This window comes from Dromaius novaehollandiae, unplaced genomic scaffold (assembly GCF_036370855.1).
Source record: "Dromaius novaehollandiae isolate bDroNov1 unplaced genomic scaffold, bDroNov1.hap1 HAP1_SCAFFOLD_27, whole genome shotgun sequence".
NCBI lineage: Eukaryota > Metazoa > Chordata > Aves > Casuariiformes > Dromaiidae > Dromaius > Dromaius novaehollandiae.
The window spans coordinates 2,538,960-2,564,241 of NW_026991415.1; the positions used below are offsets into that span (position 1 = coordinate 2,538,960).

The window sequence follows — 25,282 nt, forward strand, 5'->3', positions numbered from 1 at the left end:
TGAGCATCCTAAGAGGGACTGAAGCTGCTGCTGCATTCAAGCATGCATGTAACATCACACTGTACTGATGGCACATGAACTTGGTCAAGAACACTGGGGTTAAAGAGTGCCTGACCAAAAACCTCATCTTCAAGTACATATTCAGCTTACCCAAACTATCCTTCTGTGAAGCCAACAGATGACAGCATTTATGAGCCTATATATTTCCTTTATTTAAAAGGTTATATAAATATATGAATGCTATAAATTTCCTTTCTCAACCAGGGGCAGAAATATGCTCACAGGTTTTGCATACTCATACACAGCTTTAGCTCTAATAGAATTTTTGTGCCTATATTTAAGCAGCAAAACACACAGCTCTTTTATTGTGAAGATACTAAACTCAGATATATGGTAGAAAGGTCCAGAGAGGACTTGCTTTACGTATTTATATATTGCAGCTATCTGGCATGGTTGAACATCCAGATGCTACTAACTGATTTAAAGCTCCTTAGAACATTCCTGATTCTGCTTCCCCACTGAGAAAAGATGATACACAACTAATTCTGCATTTTTCCCCACACACTTTTTCCTGCTATTTTTTTTTAGGGGTGGGGGAAGGAGGAGGAAAAGGGGGAAGTTTTGTTTTTCTCCCATAGATTACTGCTCATTCTGTCCTTCTCCTTGCTACCCTTTCCCTTTCTTTTAATGGGATGGTTTAAAGCCTGCACAAGCATACGGTTTTACCACTGGTGAAATTCACTGGATTCTTGCAGTATAATGTTTACAGTGGAGATTTGTCTGATTTGAAGAGACAAGAGGATATAAGAGGCCTTTGGCACAACACCCCGTTGGATGTCTGTCACTGGCTTCAGAGCCACAGAAGCTGCAGGAAGCAGAACTCTCTGCTGAAGCTGTGGTGACAGGCTGTTAATTTTCACTTACTTTAGGAAGGAAAAAAAAAAAAAGTCTGGCAAGCAGATCCAGAGATTATCACTGTCCTCCAGAAAAATAGATCCATAGGCTACAAGTACAAGAAAGCAGAAAGACAACTTCCAGAAGCACCTAACTAGCAAATTGTATTTTCAAACACTAACAAGAATGGAGGCAAAGGCGGGGCGGGGCGGGGGTGGTGGGGATCCTAGGGCATAGATGAACAGGGAGAAGAAATAAACAGTGTATCTATGTAACTTCCAGCATTTCAAGGAAAAACACAACCTTCTTTAAACAGAACTAATGAAAAGTCACTTCAAAGTATACTGTGTATCCAGAGAACAAAATCTTGGTACACCATTTGCTTTGCACAGGAATTCCCATTAGCCCACGTTTTAAGCACTTGAACGTAGGCAATGTCATGGATCAATTGCTTGCCAGCTATTCAATTAGACTAAAACAAGTCATGCAAAGCACAAAACAAATACCACAACAACTATGAAAAAAGTTTTATGATGTTACGTTCTTATTTGAAATACGATTTTTGACTCTAAAGAATGCAAATATTAGTCTAAAAATTACCTTATCCCATTCTTTCCAACTACTGTGATCTAGATTTTGACTAAGAAAAAAGCAACAACACTTATTCTGACATCCTTTTAAAAAGGAATTAGGTTAAAGAAGATATAATAAAAATCTGAATAGAACATATAGGGACTAGAATGGATCTTCTAGCTACAAACTGATATAACTCTAAAGGGACTGGAGAAAAAAAGTGGGGTTTTTTTTGGCTAATATTTCTAGCTGGGAAAAGTCTTCTGGTCAAACTCAGAAGTCTTTGCTGACCGTTCACAAAACTGAGCATACTGTTTCATACAGACTGATATTCACCAACTTCTGAAGAAGTTTTGTATTTTTTCCTTCATTTTAATTAAGGGTCTGAGGAATAGAGTATAATGCTTTACTACAGCCTCTCACCATGAGTCTTCATACTTTTGAAACAAATTGCCTGGAAACACAAATACTTACCACTGAGCTGTTCCATGAAGCATACATTGCCATTGGTGTTAAAAGCCAAAGTGTCAGGAGTGATGCAGAGTGTCTGGAAGATCGCAGAATGGGCGATGCTCTTCAGAGAGCGGCTGCACTCCAGGCAAATTGCCCAGATATCTTGCTCCGTGAGACAGCTATCCCGCAGTGACAAAATATCAGCAAGGGACACATTCTCCTGCCAAGACATGAATTCATAAATTACTCTGCATTTCATGACATTACTTGTAGCCAATTGTGTCAAATGTAATCTCTGATACACAATGTAAAGCTTCCAGCAAGTTCTCAGACTTTCTAGGACCCTGATTAACACCCCAAGAAACACCAAGTGCATGAAATCATGGTTAACACCATAAGTCTCGTAAGGAGCACAGTTAACCTGAATGAAGGTACCAATGCATGTTAACAGGAAAAAAAAAAAACCCCCAAAAACGTATTTTTGTGAGCTATTCAAACTATATCAACCCTGCACCAAAGGTACGGAAACTGAACATTCAGAGGTGAGAGCAGAGAAAGTTTTTGTTTAATCCACATCTTTCTTGAACTTTCCCGAGTGCTTTTGCATAAGCTACTTTTAAATTCTCTTCACAGCAGTTCCCTTTGCCATCTGTGATCTGGGGAAAAAGTACCTTCCTAATTAAGCCATCTTAAGAATGATGCTATTGTGAGGATTAACTGTGTAGACCATTTAATAAGCCCTCCAAAGTCCAACATGCTGTTGGAAAGTTTTTCTTAAGCTTTGACTTAAACAAAAATACAAACGCTTCGGTTGTCCTAGGCCTCCCCTCTATGTCCAGGGTTCTTCACAATCATAATAGTTTATGGACTTAGAAACTAAGTTACTGTCCTAAATTATAAGTCTTTCAACTTACAACTTTCCTTTGACTTTGTCACTAAAGGAAGGCTATAAAGAGTCCAGTTAAAAAAAATGGCTCTGATGTGGCTTTTTTGGTCAAGACATTCAGAAGTAATGCTTGATTGAATGCAGCTGGACTTTTTTTGTATGTTGCTAGAATACTGAACTAATTCATCACCCGTAGCTAGAGAAGTAAAATTTCCATGAACTGGAAGACCTGAGAACAAAAACAAAATTTAAAAACTTTTTTTTTTTTAAAAAAAAAAAGCCTGATTCTGTCTGTAGGAAAGATAAACAGAAGAATGGAAATATCTACAGAAGTCACTGTGTGTATCAAAACTATACTCACTATTAATCATGCATAATACATTTCTCACTAATTTATATGTGATAATTAAGAATAAAGCCTTTACTTCTGAATGATAATAAATATACCTTCAATTCAAGATGCACATCAATGCATTTAAATTGGGTGGCCTATTAAACTCTCTCTAGAATGGCAGAATTTACCATATTGAAACTAGAAAGTATATCATCATCAGCAAAGCAGAATGTGAGGTATCTTACAGTTCAGAAACGCAAACTGAAACTTAGTGGTTTAAACTTACATTGCCGAAGAGGAAACTTGGAAAATATAGTTTTAACTCAGTTTACATAGCTCAATACTGAAGATCATCAATAAGATTGGACTACTATTTACAGAAGCTGTAACAGTTTATTAACAAGATTTTCAGAGAAGGAAGTATTGCACTCATCCTTCAAACATGAGTCCAAAATTTATTTTGCTTTTTAGTCCAAAGTGCAACGCTTCATAAATATGGAGGGGGGGGGGGGGAATGCGTAGGAAATAAAGCACACTTACTATTATATGGTTCTATTTTTAATGTTCTGATTTTCTGTCACTTCTGAGGAGGGACTAATTTACTAACAGCAGTATTACTACAGTGCCCTCTAGCACTGCTCATGGAGCTGGGCCTCACAGGAGCTCAGCACTATGTAGTAAACAGCAAGCGCCCTTGTAGTTCAGCTACACGAGACAAGAGCTCGCGTTGTTTCTCTCTGCCAACTGTACTCGGCACAATGTGCATAATGCTGCAAGTTTACTGGCCATCAAATTTTGAGGGTGGATGAGAAAATTTTATACATCTTTATGGTGTAGTTCTTCCAAGCATGGAGGGTGGCACATGGTTCTTATGTCTGAAAATATAAGCATACGACCAGGAGATGGACCACAAACCACAGGCATAGGAGTTGAGCAAGCTGATAGGTAGGATGGGGATAGAATTGGACAAGAAAGGCACTGCAAAACATATAAAATCTGCAAGCTTTTAAAACAGCCTCAGTGTCCACTTCCAATCATGACCAGATTATATAGGACTTGGTAGGATTTCTTATCAGCCAAGCTTTGAGGTTACTTTGTGGTTGTCAGGTGTGACCTCAGAGCTGACATTAATCAGCAGTAGGAAATATCTATAGTTCTGATCTACAAAGCCATCTTTGTCTTGTGGTTAACTTCTTATTTGGGAGTAAATGAAATGTGGTGATGATGTCATGTCAGACAAGCTTATCTTCGCTTCCAGTGAAAGAGAAATTTAGGTAAGGCGAAAGGAGGAGAGGGAAAAAAAAAAAAGGCCTACGAAATGCTGAACAGTCAGTGGCTTACATCAAAAATGGATGGTGAGCAAAGATATGAAAACACAGCAACCCTCCCTCCTTCCAAAGACCAGCAGGTGAAGTTATTTGCTTCACAGAACCCCTGTATTTTTCCAAATGGCCAAACTATCTTGGGGTTAGTTACCACAGCTGCTCTTGTAGCAAAGCCATGTCAATACAGGGAACCAAGCACTGTAAACAGCTGGGACATGCATTCAGCTTGCATCCTCAAAACAATAAAGAAACAGAGTCTTCACTGAAAAAAAAATGGTTTCAAGAATATAACACAGGAGTTTCTGGTAAGCTAGACCAAAGCCTATCAGAAAAAGCACAGCCAGCACCCATACATGACTGACATACATACAATACTTTGTCTGGACCACTGGAAAGTTGCAGTAAAAACTGGAGCATTCGTTACATAACGGAGATGCTGATGTCTTTCCTCCCTCATCTCATTATCAGCCAAAATGACTTGCAAAAAGCAATTACTGTTTAATAACTATGAAAAGTGAACTGGTCAGATAACCATGGTTTAATTACGCACTTTAGTTCTCAGTTTTCCCTTACATTTTCTTCAGAAAGTATAAAATGATTCAGCAGTATATGTAATTAAGCAAAGGGAGGGACAGCAGGAGGAGAAACCCATTGGTCACAACTTCTCTAAAAAAATTAAAACAAAATATTAAGGCACCTTTGAGACCAAGAAAGTCCTAGTAAAGAAAGGTGTTTCAAATACACCCTCATCCTCAGCACTCCCTGCTCCTCTGCTCTGGCAGCTTTCCCGTTGCGCCTGTTGGCTTTTGCAAAGCAGAGGAGTCAGCCACCAGCCTCTGCCCTTATGCTTCCCCTCAGCCAAGGGAAGCCCAGGCTCCGCTAAATGACTAAGCAGCTAAAAGCTCAGGTGTCTCAGCATTCACAGCCTTCTGGCAACTAAGTCTTGTTGCAAAGGGTTTTTTTTTGTTTGTTTGTTTGGTTTTTTTTTTGGTACTTTGGGACACAAACCTCAAAACAGTCTGTCCCAGAACCATGAAAAATACACCAAACATGATTCATTAAATCACTCATATTTAAAGGAAAACACTGGATGCTGAGGTAAACCCATTGACTATTCCTCCAAGCAGCCCTTTTAAATTAACTTCTCCAATCACCAGGTGATAGGTCATACTCGCTTTCTCTACAAGGTTATTTAATTATGAGTAAATGTGTAAAAGGAGGCCTCTTCCCTCTGTATTTTGCATGTACCAGTCCAAGGAGGCCTACCACAGTGAATGCTATTGATAACGGAGGAGGAGAACCCATCTGACTGACAAAAAGAAACTCTAGACCAAGACTGGAAAAATCAGTTCAGCTAACAGCAGAAGAGCCAAACTCTTGACCAAAAAATGGATTGTGAAACTTTGAAGGGACTGTTTTTTGCACACCCTCATTTCCTGACTCAGTTTGGGTCCGTGAACCAGGAGATATAACAAGATATAAACAAATCTAGATCTGGTTTCGGTGTGTAAAACCAAAAAGTTATCATTTTATCAAAATATTCCCTGGGGGTAAGGAACACACTTTACATGAAAGTATGCAAAGAAAGATGAGCAAGAGGAAAACCAAACACATTCAGGCAAACATCATTACAGAACAGGATTCAGCTACAGGTTATTTGGTGCAATAAACACAAAATAAACAAATTCCCCAGCTTATTTCCCACTGACAAAGGCCTTTTTTCACACAGGGCCATAAGAAACGGCAGTACAAAAATCTGTTTGGCCGCTGCTGAAACCGCTTTTGCCCATGTAAGAAATTCTGCCAGGTACTAGAAGGAAGCGTGCAACATGACTGTGCTGGGAACCCCGGGCACGGCAGGAGTTACGAAACACCGCGCGCAGCGGCGATGACTCTGCTCGGCACCGCGGAGATGGACCGGCACCCAACAAGCCAACTCAGCAACTCGGTAGCTGGGATTATTATATGTGATTAAAGAGTGGCCAGGGCAATGCACCAATTTATATGTGATTGGCAGCTGTCAAAAGCCTCAAAACCTACCTCAAAAATATTAATTTAGGAATGTTTCTATAGTAGGGCTTTGTAAAAGCGAGAAGGCAGGTCACAAATGCCTTGACAGCACAAAAAACAACGGAATGCTTTGGAGAGCGGTAATTTCACCTGGCAACTTTCTTTTTTTGGGGGGCCGGATTTCGGCAGCAGCTCCCCAGAGAGGCCTGGCGGAGGGGGACGCGGTGCCCCCGGGCCGGGGCCCTGCTGCCCGCGGCCCCACTCCCGGCGCGGCCCCGGCCGCCGCGGCGCAGGTGCGGCCCGGGGAGGGGGGGGAAGGGGGGGCCGTGCCCGCACTCACCTCATCCTCCAGCAGGGTGGGCAGCGGCTCGAAGTCGTAGCAGCTCACCGCCTCCTCCGCCTCCTCCTCCGCGTAGAAACCGGCCTCGGCGGCGCCGACACCCTCCATGCCGCCCGCGGAGGCACCGGCGGCTTCACCGCCGCAGCCGCGCCGCCGCTCATGCCCTCGCCCGCCCGCCGGCTGCCCCCGGCGGCGACCCCCGCGGCGCCGGGCCGGGCCTCACGCCCTCCCTGCTTAACCCCTTCGCCCCCCGGCGGCCGCAGGGGGCGCCCCCGCCTCTCCCCGCCGCGCCGCCGCCGCCCGGCTAAGCCCCGGGCGCGGGAAGCGCTGCCATGACAACGCGGCCTCCCCGCGGCGCCGCCGCCCTCCTGCGGCCGCCCGCCCCGAGTCCCCCGCGGCGCCGCCCGCGCCCCACCCCGCCCCGTCCCGTCCCGCCCCGCTCGGCGGCGGCCACCGAGGGCGCCAGGGGCCGGCGCGGGGCGTGGGTCCGGCCGCGGCCCTGGCGACTGGGCTGGTCTTCTTCTCCTCAGCAGCCCGGGCCGCCGGGTTACTCCCGCGGCTGAAACTAGGCCGGTGGCCAGGGGTTTGGTTCCCCACACGCGTCCGAGCCGCAACAGGCACAAACAAAGCCGTTTTCGTCAAAGTGGTTATCGGTTTATCCCCCCCAGCCCCGATATTTTTGCTGTTCACCCGACTGGGGTACCTCAGGTGACCTCAATGCTCGCTTTAAACCTGAAGGTTCATGATCGAGGTTCACAAATAGTACGAGAATATGGTACATTTTTGTTTAAACCACCATATTTAAATACGATTTGTGGGAAAAGCAGGTTCCCGCTTCCATGCAGCGACGGGGAACCCGGCCTTCTGCCGGAGACAAGCCCCTGCGCCCGCTTTGCCGGCCCACGAGCGGGTACGTCCTGGCTCGGCTCGGTGGCTGCGCACAGCTCCTGCGGAAACTCCCTTCTCCGTGGTAGCAGGGTGCTGATGGAGCAAAGAGGCTGTTTTCTTGCCTCATTAAATTTCACAACTACAGGTAGTTGGAAAATGATAGCACTATCTGTGTTATTGTTTCCTATATTCCTATAATTTTATGTCAAAATAGAGTGTGCTAACGGGTTCATCTGTGCACAATACATAAAGCAAAGCAAGGGTTTTATATTCTATTTCGTATGTAGTACAAGAGTAATACTCTACTAAAATATGCATCAATAAACACCATGGAACAAAGAAAAATACTCTGATTAACTGTCCCATAAAGATCATCCTTTAGCAGTTATAAGATTCTTCCCAAATTAAATATTAATTGGATATATTCCATAATTATGACATACTACTTAAAAAAAACCCCCAAACATTGGATTTTTTCGTATATATGCTGTCCTCTTACTAACATTTTGAACTCAGTTGATGGGAACAAAACGTTTTTCATGACTACAAATGTTTCTAAAATATGTGTGTTCATAGTTGGGTAACTCAGGTTTTTAACTATGAACGAATATTAGAGCATGAGAAACAGTGAGTGCCTGGCACTTCTGGAAACAAGGCCCAACATGACCCCAATGTCAGTACTATTTAACTTATAACACATTTCACCACAGTATTTGGCCAAATAATTTTTGGGGGCAGCATGATCTGCCCAAAGTTCCCTAAGTTCTGGACTCTCATGGACCAGGCGCGTAACTAGTCTAAAAAAAAAAAAAAAGAGAAAAGAAATTTCTCCACTGTGTAAACTAGGTCTAAAATCTACACTCATCCATACATACAGCTTAGATAAGCACACCATTGCAATCACTTGAGCAAGCAATCATAAACATTTCTGTAAAATGGTAGTTGAAATCAAAACTATGTATGCTTCATGGAAATTGCATGCTTTGAAAGGATGCATGCAGGAGTTTTGAAAAGATGAGTATCTTTTGTTTGACAGATATTCACTTGCTAAAAGCAATTAGTAATTGAGCAAAAGGGCATTTCTCTGTAAGATTAGAAGACTCAGGTTCAGACCTCTACCCTGCAATATTTGGACCTGGGGCTTGAATCCAGGCTTGGGTAGATATTGCCAGAGGAAAAGACTAACTATAGCTGAGTGATTAGAGGTGCTTCAGACCTGTCTCCCTGACCCCCTGGTTAACTTGCTTGTTCCACTTAAGAACTATTCATACCAAGCAGAATATCTACAAAGCAGAAAACAAAATGAAATATTTATAGACAGCGTGAAAGAGTGTACTCCAGGTTAATTATAATATACGATAGCACTGGATTCCTCTGTCAATCAGAAGTCGCAGTGGACTTAGCCTTATCACAAGTGCCTTGATAGGCAGGACAGAACTGGAACTAATATGGATTGGTATATTTTCCAGAAAAGTGTCTAATAAACTTCTGCTCTCATTAGTAATTCTATTGTTTTGTGGTCTTCCTTGGTCTCATGATTGAGATAACTTTCAGAAAAAATTAAGTGAAACTTGTTTGATACATTCTTGCAGCCAATTTTCACACGGAAGAATAGTCATCCTTAACATATGCAATTAATCAGGGCCCATGGGAGTTGTTGGGGGACAGTCAACACTACACAGTTCAACATTACAAAAAAGGCATGTAGATGCCTAGATGAAGCCGTCAGTCTGTCTGCAGTGATATTTTCTTTCTTTTTCACAATATTACTTAAAAACTTTAGAGTCCTTAAGAATTCTTTGTAGAGTATTGGCAGACTTTTTGAAAGATGTTTTGATAGATACCTGAGTATCTGTGGAAATAATCTTCTGAGTTTGAGGTTGGCTTGGGTGATAAGAGAGTTCAAATAAAGTAATAGAGGAAAGATGGTTTTAAGAGAATCAGTATAGCTAAGTGAAGTGTAATATCCTTTACAGATGGAAGAATGTCCATGATGAGATGTCTGTGCTAGATGAGAAAGATCAGTTAAAGAAGGATGCAGTAACTGAACAATAGAGAATAAGAGGGACAGCAAGAAGAAAGGACTTGTACTGACTGACAGGCAATCAATCACTGCAGTCAGTGAAAGTGAGGTAACTAACCTATATGAAGTACAACTCTTATAAAGTATATGCAAAAATGGGAATTTTGTTACAGAAATGCAAGGAGTCAGGGTAACCTAATGGAAAAACTGGAACTACAGGTGTAGAGTATTATATTAACATAAATATATAGAACAGTATTTGGGAGACCAGGGCAAGAATTGAAGGGCATGCAGGATTCACAAAAGGCAGAAATAAAAACATTATTGTACACTAAGAATATTATATAGCCTGAGAAAAAGAAAAAAAATGTTAGCATGCATAAAAAGGAATATACTGTGACTAAAAATTGTCTTGGAAAAGTATACTTTAAAGTGTTTCATTAAGGAAGTATCAGAGATATGCTTGCCTCATGATCAGATTTTGAGTATGAGTTGAGATCTCTAATACTAATTACAGCAGGAATAACAATTATTAGAGATCTTGACTTTTTAGCTGTAGATTAGAGATGAAAAAAATACTAAAAAAAGGGTAAGCTCCAGGTATGGTATAGATATTATAACTGAGGAACCTCTTCACCAAAAAATCTTTGAGGCAACCTGAAGTTTTGTGCCTTAGACATCGTTTAGCATCAAAGACAATAGACTGCATCAAATAAACCTCGTTTGAATATTCTCACAGTTTAGCGTGTGCCCTCAAGCTGTATCTAATTGTGGTAAGTGCAGCAGAGTAAAGGCAGGATTTCCACATAAGGTGTGTTTGCAGCAGAATAGCTGACTTGACTTCTGTTTCTGATCATGGTCAATAGCAGATGGCCAGGGAAGAAAGAGTGTATAAACCAGGTAACTACGTACTTATGCTTTTCCAGTACAGTCTCAGCCTCCAGAGATTCAGTTTAGAGATCTCCTAAGCCAATGGTAATGTCTACCTGTTTAAGAGACACTGGAATATTTTTTTTAAGGAATTTGTCCGTTCATTTTTTGAGCCTGGATAGTTTTAACTACCATGTCCTATTGCAAAATTCCTCAGTTTACCTCACATTGCATGACGTAAATTCTTTGTTTCATTTGAGGCCCCCAAGTTCTTGGGCTGGAAAAGGTGGTGTATATATTCCCTGTTTATCCCCTCTGTTTCACTCACAATATTACACAGCTGTCTTATATCTCCTTCAGTTGCACCTTTTCAGGTTGAAGGGTCTGGGTCTAGTTGCTCACTCACAGAATAGAAACCATTCAATGCCTTTGATCATGTAGTAGCACTTCACAGTGCTTTTTCTGGTTGTGCCTTTATGTAATTAAAAATTGTGAAAGAGAAGGCTGGCATCTGAATGAATGAATGAGTGAATGAATGAATGAAAGAACTGGTAGATAAATGGAGGAAAAATGAGAGGTTTTTAAAAATAATATATTAATGACCTGCAAGCTTAAAGTACTTCTCTTAACTATGACATACTGATTTAGTCATGAGCCTCGTGTCTTGTATTTCCAGATCTCTGGGTTCATGAGATATTGCCAAAAAATTATTCAGTGGGCTCTGGCTATGGGGAATAAATTAACTGGAATTCAGGGAGTGACTGTGAGCACCTCCATCTCTGTAATATGATCCAAATACAAGTTACAGGAGAAAGGAAATTATATTTGGTACTATTGTTATACCACTTTGTGCCACTGGTGATGTCTTTCATGTTCTTTTGCAGGTTTTTCCTTTTCATTGTAGCACATCAGTTATTCTTCTTTATAGGTTATATAATCATAATTGACTATTACAGTTTTGGAATACTGGTCTTGTAGATGAAAGCTACACATTTGTTACATGATAATTAGATTGTGCATTCTCCTTTTAAGAGTTTTGTTTAATGGCAGTTTGCCTGAAGGTTCTCATTTTAATTTAGTTTGGGTGAAACCATGGGAACTGAAGGGTGGAGTGTAAAGAATTGGGTTTGCATGTGTTTGGACTTTTTCTATCCTTTTCAGTTGTTTGTTTTTTATTAATCAGAGATTGCTTTAATGCCATGGGCTTTAATACTTTTACAGTCTATAAAACTGCTGTTCTTCCTTTAGCAGTTACATGTATTTCAAGACAGGGAAAAGCTTTCTGCCAGTTGCCAGCTGCTGCTGTCTCTATGGCAGTAGTGAGAAAGCATTATAATAAAAAGTAGATTATGTGTTGCTGCTATTGAACAAACCTGAAAGAATTTGGAGGTAAAGACACTGCAATTTTTTAAACCAGCCCCATTACTGCTACTAATTGTATATGGGCCTGCTTGCCTGAAGTGGCAGGCTAGTTTGTATTCCAAATACTTCAGAATCTTACAAAGACAGTAGGGATATGCTGGCTGTGTGTTTCTGAAGAGGATGGGAAAATTATATGCATAGACTACATACTGTATGGGAAAACCATATACAGGCATTCCCTTTTCATGGGGCTGAATGGTGAAGAATATAGACTTCAGATTCATCAAGTGCAGTAATTGGGAGTAATTCTGTCATTACAGGCACCTGTAACATCATTCATCTCATAAATGTATCAAAAACTTCACTTCCTTCTTCATGTTATGAATCTTCTGACTTCCAGCCTCAGTTTATACTGATTCATTTTTTTCTCCAACATTGCTGTTTATCTCTTAACCTCAGTTTGTATTTCCTTCGAGATTGCCCTGTCACTATGCATGCATCCATTCTGTTGCCTTTGTCTTTGTTTTCCTCTTTTGTAAACAATGTGTAGTCTCAAACCTGTGTTCTAGTCATGATTACTTTTCTACTACATTATGCTTTGCTTGCCTCTATAATACTGATAAACCTATAAAAATGATAAACTTTGATTTCATAATTTCCTCAGGTGCTTAGGAGATCTGATCTTTACAACCGATTCCTCTTTTATATACCTCTTTAATATATTTCTTTATGGATGCTTGCACCATTTTTTCATCATCATTATTTTCCCACACACTGTCTAAAGGCTTTGATTTCATTGAGTCTTCTTTGAATGGTAGTTTCTTTTGTCCCCATATGAAAGATTATCAGAGGATTTTTCCCTGTTCTCCTCAGGACATCTTTCAATTACCTAATATGTTCTTGACTGAACTGCAGCTGCATCTCCAATCCTGGCATGAACTCTGCTAGGTGGCATTCCAGGCATAGATAGCTCCCCCCCATCAAAAAACACGTTAGTGTAATACATTTTGTATTTAGGCATCTCCATTTTCTCTGTCATCCTTTAAATGTCCTTTGCTATTGCAGTTGGATCTTATCTTCCTGTACCAGCTGAAAAGCAGGGAAAGGCAGCAGAAATAAAGATGCAATTTGGCCCCATTGAAATCAATAGTAAAATGCTAATGGCAAAAATTCCTTTGAAGGGAGTTCATTGAGATGCAAGATCAAAGACTAGTATTGCTTTTGCTTATACAAATGGGAACATAACCTAGTAACGGTCCAACATTCAGATGTGTGGCTTTCTTCTCACCATTGGAAAATTAAGACTAGAGGATATGTAAGTCCAAAAAGCAATCCAATGATAAGTCTTATATTTGGGAATTTCAGACTCCTTGTCCCATTAATTCGATCAGATTATTAGGTTTCTCATAGGCAGTATCTATCCAGAAATGTGCGTGTGTGTGTATTCACACATATATACCTATAGAGAAATTGTTAATGGGATTCTTTCTGTTATCACTGTGGAGTGTTACGTGACTTCCCTTACTTTGGCATGTTAACACATGCCAGGTATTCCCACAATAGGCTTGTATGGTAGGGAGGAGGCCGCTTTACCTATTTTACATGACAAAGTCAGGCACCCTGAAAATAAATCACTTCCAACATTACTCAGGAGGCTCATAACAACTGGAAACTTAAGCCATAACCCTGGAGACACAAATTTATGCTGTAATTGCAAAGCATCCTCCAATTGATTTTGAACTGCTTCAGTTTTGGCATTATAACGTTGACTTCATAACATAATATTGTATTTATAATACCTATTGGTCCCCTTGCTCTTTTAATTCATTTTAGTGGTGTTCATTTGAGAACACTAGAAAAAGTTACACAAAAGATCGTTTTATATGCATAATAAAGTCTAATATGATGCCTCTGGCAATTCCACATTGGAAAATAAGCCTCAGGGTGATATCAGCCATCCTTCAGAAAAACGTCTCATAATAATTAACTAAATCTTAAATTCAAATTAAAGAAGCATAAAAATTAACTATATGCAGGCAGAGTTCTCAGCCTGAAATTGCTTATATTTCAGACATTTAGCTATCTCTTTAAGCTTTCCTTTACAGAGATTTATGATATTGTTATGACTTGCTCATAATCACTGAAGGAAAACACTGATAAGCCAAAGAATTCTCCTTTCTGTGGGAGAGTGAATTAAACCACATTGTTTAAACCCTTCTTGAAGTTAATGAATCAGCAGGAAGAGTCCATCCTGAAGAACTGATGTCTCCAATATAATCATCTGATGTCCTCAACATTTGATATGAAATCCACCAGTGTCATTGTTGTTGTGTTCCCTTCCCCAGAGACATGGTTATTCCAGGAATCTTTCTCACTAAAACATAAAGACAAACTGGAACAGAAGTGACATAATCTACAAGCAACAGAGACCGTGTACAGTGTTTCCAATTTTGTTTGCTTGGTTTATTTATTATGACTATTTTTCTCCCACGAGGATTTAGCAGCTACCTCTCATGCTTGGGTCATTGCTCTTCCCTCCCGGTACTGCATTGGGAAGGCATTCAGAAATTCCACCTGTGCATGACACCTCTGCCAGGTGAAAAACATGCTGAAAGCATACTGGGCACTATTCACCACACTCCACTGCCTGTGTGTTCCTTACAGGCCCCCAGCAAGGAGAACGCTGCTAATCCAGCAACCTGCTCTCCATCTTTACCCTGGCAATACTGTTGCTCTCCCTGGAAGCCCAAGGGCAGCTGTATTGCACTGCGCACCTCTCAGGAGCTGAGATCGGACTGTCCTTGGCAAAGGGCCCTATAATATATTGCTTTGTGCCAGTGCTGATTAGAGTGAGTCTGGTCACAATCAGTTTCAGATCACACTGCTGAATTAAGTCTTTTTGGGAAGCCCTTCAATTAGTAATAAAGATAGTTGAAAGAACTTTCAAAGGCGTAAATCATCCCATAGGGTCACTTGACCCAGCAAGAGGTCAAGAGAAGAGGTTTTTTACATAACTGAAGGCAAGTCTCATATGAGATCTCAGCAAATGTTTGCAGAAAAGCACAGCAGAAGCCATACTGAAGCTATTAAAAAAATGTAGATTTAATTTCCAAAATAGTTCCAGAGAGAATTTTATTTTTCACAATAGTCACAAGCATAGAGGAAAGCGCACTAGCTAAGGCTGACCTCTGCTATGATAGCTTTCAAATGCTGTGATTAGAGTAATCTCCTGGCAGATGGAAGAAGTAGTCCTATTACTCAAGCAGGCTTTGAGCTTGAATCCCAGCACCACATGTATGTAGGTGAGTGCTCTTCTTGCATTCTGTGTGAGAGAGAAGGGGGGGGAAAAAAGCTTCTACTTCCAGTCAAACTAAATGCAACCTCTTTTCCAATTTCTCAGTTCAGCTACTGAGCTGAAAAATCAATTATTTACACTACCCAAGCCTCAATTTTGTAATTGCTGCCTAGATAATTTGCTGATGGATACAGTAGTAATAGCTATACACTGTGCCACTGGGAACTCCTTTATACTGAGAAATTCTCCTCTGAGGAGAAGCAGTCTATCCATAAAACATACAAATAAAACTGGACAATATAGTGCAGGCTGAATCTTGTCCCTCACACACATCGACCAGCACGAGGAGAGAAAGGGTGCTTCTCTCTCTCACCAAAGGAGCTCATCAACCTGAGGGAGAAAACAGCCCATCAACCTCCTAATGAAACAGACTGAACAATTGAGCTGCAGCCTGGTTTTAGGACTACATATTTTTAGGCTTCCCTGTCCTACACCTTTAAAACTAATTCAGGGGCAGAGGTGACTGATTTGTAAAGATTCCTAAAGACATGATCATTAGCTGTTTGTTAGTGGAGCTCAAAATAGTGTTTAATGAGCCTGGAAGAAAGATGAATTGCTGAGATCAGCTCAAAGTCTATACTAGCTACTGTGAGTATGTGTTTGAAACATTTGTCATTAATTAGGCACCGTCAATTACCTCCTGCATGAAGCCAAAGCCATCTTGGGCCTCATAAAATCCATGAGCTGCAGTATATTTCTCCAGAAACTGATAATCCAAATGAATCAACTGGGCAAAACCCTCTTTCAATCTGTTAGAGATATTGATTCACCTAAATCTATAACATGTTATTCAATTTTCATTTTTAGTAAAGACAGTTGATTTATATTAAGAAAAAAAAAAAGGAGGAGAGATTGTATGCAGCAAGGAGCTAGGCACATGAATATCCTAGACAGAAACTCTTGTAGCACACAGAGAGAAACCAAAGAGATCACTAGTGCCTCCTTTCCATACTGAGCAGGACTCCTCTGAATTAAAAATTTCATGAAATTTTTGTTATGCACTAAAATTTCATGCAAGTTTTGGTCCCTGAATTGGTGTCCCATGGGCACCCCTTTCAAGAGATAGGAAAGAATCAGCCAATCATATCTCAAAGGCAATGCAACTCAGTTTTAATCTGCCTCACAAGGACAGGGCAGCAATAGGTAAATTAAGTATTTCAATGCAGCTTCTTGAAATGAAACACTACTATTCAAGGAAAAATGATTAACCCCCCCCCCCCCCCAAACTTGTATGCAGGCATCTTCCCTAATTAGGCTTCCCTAATCCTGACACTTCCCTAGTGTTCCTTCCTATTGCATGGAATAAGAGGAAAACTCTCCAGGCATGACTTCTCTCTGAACACCCATGTAAGGCCTAGGCCTTACACTTGGTACCTAAAAACACAAGACCAGATGCACTGGCTCATTAAATTCACATTGAGTGGCTCCAGTAGTCCTATAGCACCTGATGATTTCTGGGTTCCCCAAACATAAGTACTTACCATGTGACATAGGACCAGTGGAATGGCTTCCTCAGTTCCTACCTTGTGGAAGAGGCTAGCTGGATTAGCTGGAGAACACAGAGAGTGGCTTGGCTCCTGAAATGTCCTCCTGAAGCCAGAGCCACCTTCAGACTGCTCTGAGCAGCAGAAAGTCAGAAGGATCTCAAGCTACTAGACATTTTTTTCCCCTATGAAGGAGGGCCTTCAGATGCTGCAGAACCACTCCAGGAGCATCTAACCCATCAAGTATCCCAGTGGCAAACACAGACTATGGCAGAGACAATGCTGTGTCCCAGTAATACCAGCTGTAGTAATGACTCCTTGGGTTTAGAAGCAACAGAAATAGACCAGTCTGTAATCTTATACTGGGGAGCCAGACTGGCACAGAGCTGTCTCAGACTTAAGGCAGAACAAAGTAAAGCCTCACAGCAGTTTGGCATTCCAGTTCCCTTCAGCTGTGTCGAGCATACCTCAGCTGCAGCCGACAACCTGGCACAGAAGCTCAATTAATCAACAGAGGTTATATAACAAGTATAGAGCTTCAGCCAGAAAAAAATCAAACATATCTGCACACAAAACCCTCATTGTTTAGTCAAGTCACTTCTGTCCTGCACCATCTGCTTTTGTGAATGATTTTTCAGCTTATCCTCAAACAGTGTCTGTCCTTGATCATTTAATCAGTATTTAAGGCTGTGTCTATGATGTTATTGATCCCACTTGTGGAAAATCCAGCACAGGGAGAGAGTGCAGAACACTATCTGAGCATCCACAAAGAAGAAAAAGATGCATTTTCCTCCTTTCTGATTTTATGGTTTGTTGTATAATAGCAATTATCTCTATTGCGTTCATATACTTGCAATAAATGGCTTCTGAGATCGATGAAATGTCTGAGCTACAGCTTGGCTATTAATCATTCTCAGTAGCCATTTATTGCTTCAACAAAAATTATTCCTTAAACCTACCCAGATAGCTGAGGAGTGCAAATTTCAAACCTAACTCGGAGAGACAGATTCACCGATGGCAATCCCTGTGTTGTCTCTTATAACAATAAGTAGTAATAACAGCGCTGTGCCTTCCACCTGCAGATTTTAAGACCTACTATACAATGCATTAAGGAAAGATGAACCTTCCTTCTGGAGCTGAAGGAGGGAAGAAGGTGAAGACATGGATAAGAAATGTCTGTGAGGATGCCCTCCTATTTTTTTTCCCCCCTCATCCTCTGAGAAAGTAATATGTATTATCTGGCAGAGTTCCTGATACCTACCCTTGGTGGCATCCTGTTAGCACAGCTCCCTGGGAATCACTCCTCTGACTGCAGCTAGGGGAACAGGTACTGGCTGTCCCAGGACACAGGCTGTATTGCTGTTCCTGGTAAAAATCAGTAAGACTGGTGTGAAACAAATCTTTGCTCAACAAACTTGTTTATCTCATTCCTTACTATGACCGGTCTTCAGTCCCTCTCCTTGCTCCCCACCCTCCTTCCATCTAGGACCTGACTGTGATTTTTGTGCAATCATTCAATGAAATGGGTGGTGGCATCAGAGAAGAGGAAGTCCCTGTGAGTCTGGGTTGGGAGAGCGTGTTCTAAGCCTGAGAATAACAGTATGGATCCTTCATAAAGAAAATTCTACAATGAACTCCAGCATAGTCTACTATTCTCTTGTCTTAGAGGCCTCTGCTGCTTAGATGCCTCTGCTTTGATCATCTGTCTTCCTTTCACTCCCATATGAATGGAACTCAATGCCTGTTTCTCATGGGCTTTCATTAAGTTCAGTGGAATTCCATGTTTGTTCACTGTTGTGATGACATAGCTATAACTTCTTAGCCTAGACATGGGATTTACCAAGTCTGGTAAGAAATTCTTATATGGCTCTAGCAGCTATGACTACTTTGAATGTGAGTTGTCAGTTGCTGAAGAGTGATCTGATGCCCAGGGTGTTCTCAATATGTGACACCACACACTCTTCCTCTTAGCACAGGCTGCCTAAATGCAGCCTGAGGTCGAGCTCTGCATGAATCCTATCCGTCTGTGAACAGACGTTGGGAAATTAGAGAAAGGATCCCCAATTATCCTGTGTCCTTCCTATGAGTTACTTTACATCAGGTGAAGGGCAGGTGGTCTATAGGTCAGAATGCCAGGGCCACCAGTCAGGCTGATAAGTATGCCTTTGAATATACTCTCAAATTCAGGATAAGGTCAGGGTTTTCCTTACCACTTCTGAGGATGGTGCTACAGGAACGTCGAGTGTTGTGAGAGTAAATACATACTGGGATCTATACAATAGTTTCAAGTCTGACAACACTGCAAGTATATATACTCTTATTCTGAAGTTTTGCAAAAGCAGACGGTATGAAAACAAGATGTTCTCTCACCTATTTTTCTTTTCAGCAAGAATCAGAAAGAAAAAGTGGAACTGGACTGGGATATCATATTTGCAGAGAACAACAGCATAAGCACATTTCAAATGAATTTTCAATGAAAATTATGCTAATATAATCTTGCAGCCTCAAAATAGAGAGACAAGGAAACTCATTTTGTCTTGATTTGAGACACAAATGCTTTCCCAAAATTTATTATGTCCAAACTTCTGTATAGCATCTAAAGGCAGTACACTGTGTATTCTTTCTTCTTGCAAAAGTGATAAGATGGATGAGTTGTTCTTTATTTGCAAATTGATTTCAGAAACCTCCAAGGTGTTCCATGGTTATGTTTTGGATACATTATTCATCATGTTTTTGTTTTGGAGATGTTATTTTGAAACCATCAGTATACTCTCTTGTTGCACAGTGGTCTCCATTCACATTTTTATATCAATTTTACATGATTACATCAATCACCACTGTTCAAAAGCTAGAAAGTAGAAATATAACTCTGCAGAAAAGCCATATCTCATGTTATGTCTCTTCATTTCTATTTGTTCTTCTATTTAATAGGACAATAATAAGAAAAATAAACAAAACTAGTTTACTCAGTGAATTGTACCTATAAGTGAAAAAATATGCATGAGTTTCTTTGCTGTATTCCAATAAATTGCACATTATCTGTCAATAATATTATTCACTCGTGGAATATTAAGTAAAAGGTTGGCTGCTTTCCATATATTTCATCAAATATTCATTTACACTTTAAAAAGTCTTATGATTTAAATAATAAAAAAGGTCAATCAGAAAGTATCAAAAAGTCCAGTTATATTCTTCACTTTGTTAAAATATAGCAGAGATTTTAGATGTCTGATACAATGGAATTCTTTCTTGCTTTACTGTCTGACAGGCTGTCCTCTTCCGTGTTGGTTGCTATTTGATATGGTGATAAATTTTCCTCTAAAAACCTCCAAACATTTTCCAGATTAGGAAAAATGTATTTCACTCTTTACAAAACTATAATTCAGCAGGTTACAAATTGTCACGTAACCTTCATACATGTGTAGATTAGTGTTTTCCTCTTGATCTTTAGAGTTAACGATCAAAGCTTATACCCACTGCATTCATTTTTTTCAAAAAAGTAAAAAGTAGCAGTCACAATTTTACTTTTGAAAAGGTGCCCCTTCAACAATGCCTGCCATGCAAACAAGTGTGTGAACAATTTTTAAGCATAATCAGCAGCAAGGAAATCGATTCTTATTGAAATATGAATATTACTATAAGGAAATATCCTCATCAGATGGGCTTGCCTGTACAGAAAAGCTGACCAGAATGCTTCTTTTTCAGAATGTGTTTTTCTAAAATAGCTGTTTTCCAAAATAATGTTTATTTTTTGAGTGCAGGAATTATGTGGCAGAAGGAATGTATTCCATTCAATTTTGTTGCCTCAAGATCTCTGCAAAGAACTGGCGATGAAATTCTCTCTTTCCCCCAGTCTTTTCAGAACACCATGATAGCTATTAAATCTCATGACTATGATCACAATCATTTGTGATACCTGATCTGTCTCTGCTCCATCCACAATAGAACACCGAGTCATTGTCCTGCATTCAGGTCTCATTCATAACATACACTTCCCTGTCACATTCTTTCCCGGGTCAATGGACTCATATTGCTTCTGTTATGTTTTAGGCTCTAGGAAACTCCATTTACAAATCTATCTTTCTAGGTATGATTTAATTATCATTTGCTTTGTGAAAAGGAAATAGTAGCAGGCAAGTTAAAGAGAAGAACACTCTATTGTTATGACAGTCAAGAAAGTTGGCCAGACCATGAGTAATCAAACTCAGAAAAGAAATCCTATCATATCAACAAACCTATTTTCATACTAGGACTCTAAAAGCCCACAAGTAAAGAAAAAAAAGGAATACTACAGAAGAATAGCTCTAATGTGACTTCAGCAGAACTGGAAAAAAATCTAGAAGGATATAACAAGAGGACATGACATTCTATAACTGCATAAGCTTAAGATCGTTGTCAGCTGTTTCATGGCAAAGTCCATACTGTCCAAAGTGGACAAACAGTAGCATTCTTTCAAAAAAAACCCTGAATTCATTTCTCAGATTTATTTCAGGGACTCAAACCTGTCTTCCCAAAGCTCTGAATTTACTCAGAGTAGGAATAAAATCTGACAAGCTGGAGAGAATTTGATAGACAGGACACTTTTCTAATTTATGGTTATCCCAACAACTATCCCTCTTTGCTTCAGCCTGTGGAAAGGGATTAAGAATGCCTCCTCATCATTCCTGTAGCACTCTGAGAGCTGCAAAAGCCAAATAAATATTACATTTCATTTTGAATAATGTTCAAAATGTCAGTCTCATGTTTTATTGTGCATCACTGAAGCATCATGTGACGGCTTTCTGCACAAAACAGTGTATCTGGGAAAGAAACAGAACGTTATGGGACAGGAGAAATGCCCTGTGTGTACCATGGCCAGTGTCCATCAGCATCAACATTGCTTCATTAACATCTAACTAAATCCAGAGTAATGAGTCTTATCCTCTGCTGTCATGGGCTGTGTAACTCTGCTGTGGTCAATGAAACTAAGCTGAGTTATTCAGCAGAAAATCAGGACTACCAGCCTTTTTAGACACACAGTAGAGTAATTGAAGTCAGAGTTGGACTGCTTCTTAGTGTTCAGGTGTTTTAAAGAGTGAAATGAATATAGTAGTGTTTCTATCCAAGACAGTGTATGCTGCATGTTAACGGTCTCATTCATTTATGGCAGAGACAAATAACAGTAACAGTCACAGACTTTTACAGTGGACCAAGACTCTCTTCAAGACACAAGTTTTTGTCAATCTCTTTTCCTTCCTAAGATAAATCATATTGCCATCAATAGGTACAAGAAAATGTTACCTTTAGATCAGGTTTCATTATTATTGAGAACATCACAAGTAAGGAAATGCAGGAGAATGTAACAGAATCTACAAGAAAGACCTCTCAGAATAATTCCCCTCCAAAAGGTAAATGTCAGAAGTACTTTTTTATTATTTCAGTCCCAATTAAGTAGAAGTCCTGGACAGCATCCAGTAACAAAACCCCAGCAGAAAAGCTACAGGTTAATATCTTCACTTAAAGGGAAGCAGCTTTTCAGCTCCAGCATGCCTTCCTCTGAGGGTATCCTATCACAAGCGCATTATCTCCATTCACGCAGCAGAGGACACTCTTTTACACATCACCACCTCTATGGCCCATGTGGTGTGGGAATACAGCCACCACTTTCATCAAGCCCTGTCTGTTCTCCAAATAGAAAACAGGAATTGCATTAGACTGTGGGTGAAGCGCCATGCATGCCAAAGATCCTATATTAACAAGACATAATTAAATAATAGCAAGCAATGCAATAATAAAAGGGTTGAGGAGAATTTGTGTGTTAAGGGTGTGCAGCAGTATTGCTTGACTTGAGTTGTGTGATGCATAAGCACCCTGAAACTCCCTTTCCTTTCTTCCTGACAGCATTGACTTTGCCCTCAGAGCTGAAACCTAGGATAATAAGCAAACTGCCACTCACTCCTCATCACATATCTAGGCTCAGCCATCTGTGTATTTTGAACACAAAATGCACAGTTGTTCTCAGAATTTCCTGGAACTTAATCAGATTCTGAGTACAAGCAAAACACAGGCGCATGTAAATCTAAGGAAAAAATGCATTTAGAGAGGTTGCTAAGTGATTTATATCACACTGGTTGTTTCAATGCTTAACTTAGTGCTCCAAGGGAACTATTTAAGTTCTCTTTGAAAGATCCCAACTTTTAGCATCTTTTAACAAGATTGGGAAAAATAACTATATTCTCAATATAATATAAATAAATATGTTTAATATAAATATGTAGTGTTGATCTGCCTGCCTTCACAATAATTTTATAATTGTCTTTACAAAAAATGTTAAAACCATTTTTCTAGAACTATAAATCAAGATTTCTAACAAATTTTCCTCATTACCCACTTTTGAACCAGTCAGACGTTATTTGGAGTCATCATATAAATTTGATTAGGAATCATTGATCACATCACATCTTTGGTGCTACCATGTTTATTACTTATTAAGAACAGTCAGAAGGTCCTGGGTCCTGAAACAGGATGGTAATCAAATGACAGAAGGCAGAGTTGGGGATTCTCCCCCACAGCTTCCAATGCCAAGCTGCTTTCTGGCAGCCCCAAAAGGTCTCTCTCCTCAGCTGCCTTTAAAGTCAAGCTGAATGACCATTTTCTATTCTGTCTTGGACTGTTCTATGTTCTCTCTCTGCTTCTCTTCATATTTGGCTATATCTGTTCACAAAGACACTGTTCAACCAAAACAATAGATAGACCTCATGTTCATACTTGTCCAAACTTGCCATAAAATACCATAGTATTATTTACTTGTACTGCTGTTTTATGTAGGAACTACAAGCATGCATCAAGGTTCGACTGTGCAAGGAACAGTATATACACACACAACGGAAAAAAAAGATCTCTGGTTGCATAAATTTCAGTCAAAGAGTGATTATATCTCCATTAAGTTGCATCCCTATGTCATTAACGCTTTTTATTAAACTCAGATTAGATTTCTGAATAAAAGTCAATAGATATTTTCTATCTGTCTTTCTCTCTGTCAGTACAGCATTACAGTCATGAAATGCTCTTCTTTTGGAAGCTGATCCATTTGGCCCATTTTTGTTAATTAGTAAGATTTTGTCTATTGAATATTGAATATGAAATTCATATTGAATATGAAATTTTGTATTTTGTTTAATAAATGGAATTCTCAATTTCCTTCAAGGAAGGCCTTGATAAAATCTGAAAATCAGGATTTCATAGGCTAGGAGATAACAGGGAGAGGAGACTTATACAATGTCTCTACTGAGACATTAATTACATTTTTAAGGGACAGAAAAGGGATATAAGTTTCCAGAGGTGTGACAGGGATGTGGGAGAAGCACACATCTGTGTCCTTATGTGAAAAACTGAAAGCTGTCTCTTTTTTTAAAAAAAAAGCAGCTAAAAACCAGTTTTCCATTAAAAAAAAATCCCATAGGAACAATTTATTCAGCTGATTAAGTAACTCAGAGAACTTGCAGGTATTATCTCTTGAATTACTAGAATTCTGGATATTACTTCTTGCTTCTGAAGGGCTTATGCCTCTCAGAAGAAAAGGAGGTTGCTGCTCTGCTTTTGCAAAAGGCACAGCTGGGCTTTTCACAGCAAAATGCATTAAGGACACGGAGAAGTATCTTTTTTTTGTCTTGCAATGTGTCAGGAATCCCCCAGGCATGTAACAAATAATAAATAAAATAACTGTAAGTGTGGCTGGGATTAGAATACTATTACCATACTTTGCAGTCTCTATTATGCTCTTTCATCTCACTCTTGGCAACCCACTTGCCAGTTCACATCATAGTTTGAGAAAGATCTGCCAGGATATCAGCTACACATGAGAACAGGAAACCCATGATATATTTTTTTTATTAACTTGCTCTCTGCATGGGTGTATCTCAACAAGCCCTTTGAATAGAGCTTGTGAGTACTGGCCAGTACAGAAACAGAGTGCAATTTATAGCATTCCTTTCCAATGAATTCTTAATCTGGCTGCCAGAAAAACTGGCTGTTATAAAGGCAAAATACATATGCTTAAGTTTTTCCTGCCTTCTCTCAGCTCTAATCCTTTGCCTGCACATGAATATATTGCTTATGTGATAGAAAAGTCTGGTGAGCAGGCCTGTCTCTAACAACAATTTGTCTGCATCATAGCAATCGGTTATATACATAAAGCTGAATGTAAACTGTAAGTCCTAGAACTTCCCTGGAAGTGGTGGCATGGCACCGCTGGAGTTCAACAGAGCCCAAAGTCCTGTGATTGCTCCACCTTTATATTTTATCTGACAGTTCTCTTTCTCTCCCTGAAATGTCATGTAGCCCTTTTGCCCTGTCTGTTCACATTACACAGTAGATCCTCTGGTGTCTCTCTCAGTCTTTTCCATACAAATGCGTTCCCTGTGATACATTCAAATTTGTGCACAGGAGACTTCCTCAGGCTCAGTGTTGCTTTGGCACACTTACCTTTATGCATAAATAATTAATA

General features: G+C 39.9%; 1 pseudogene; it reads right to left on the bottom strand.

The window, feature by feature from the left end:
• The window catches only part of LOC135326298 (kinase non-catalytic C-lobe domain-containing protein 1-like), a 63,160-nt pseudogene extending 56,228 nt beyond the window's left edge, over positions 1–6,932 (bottom strand).
• Positions 6,933–25,282: the final 18,350 nt, after the last annotated feature.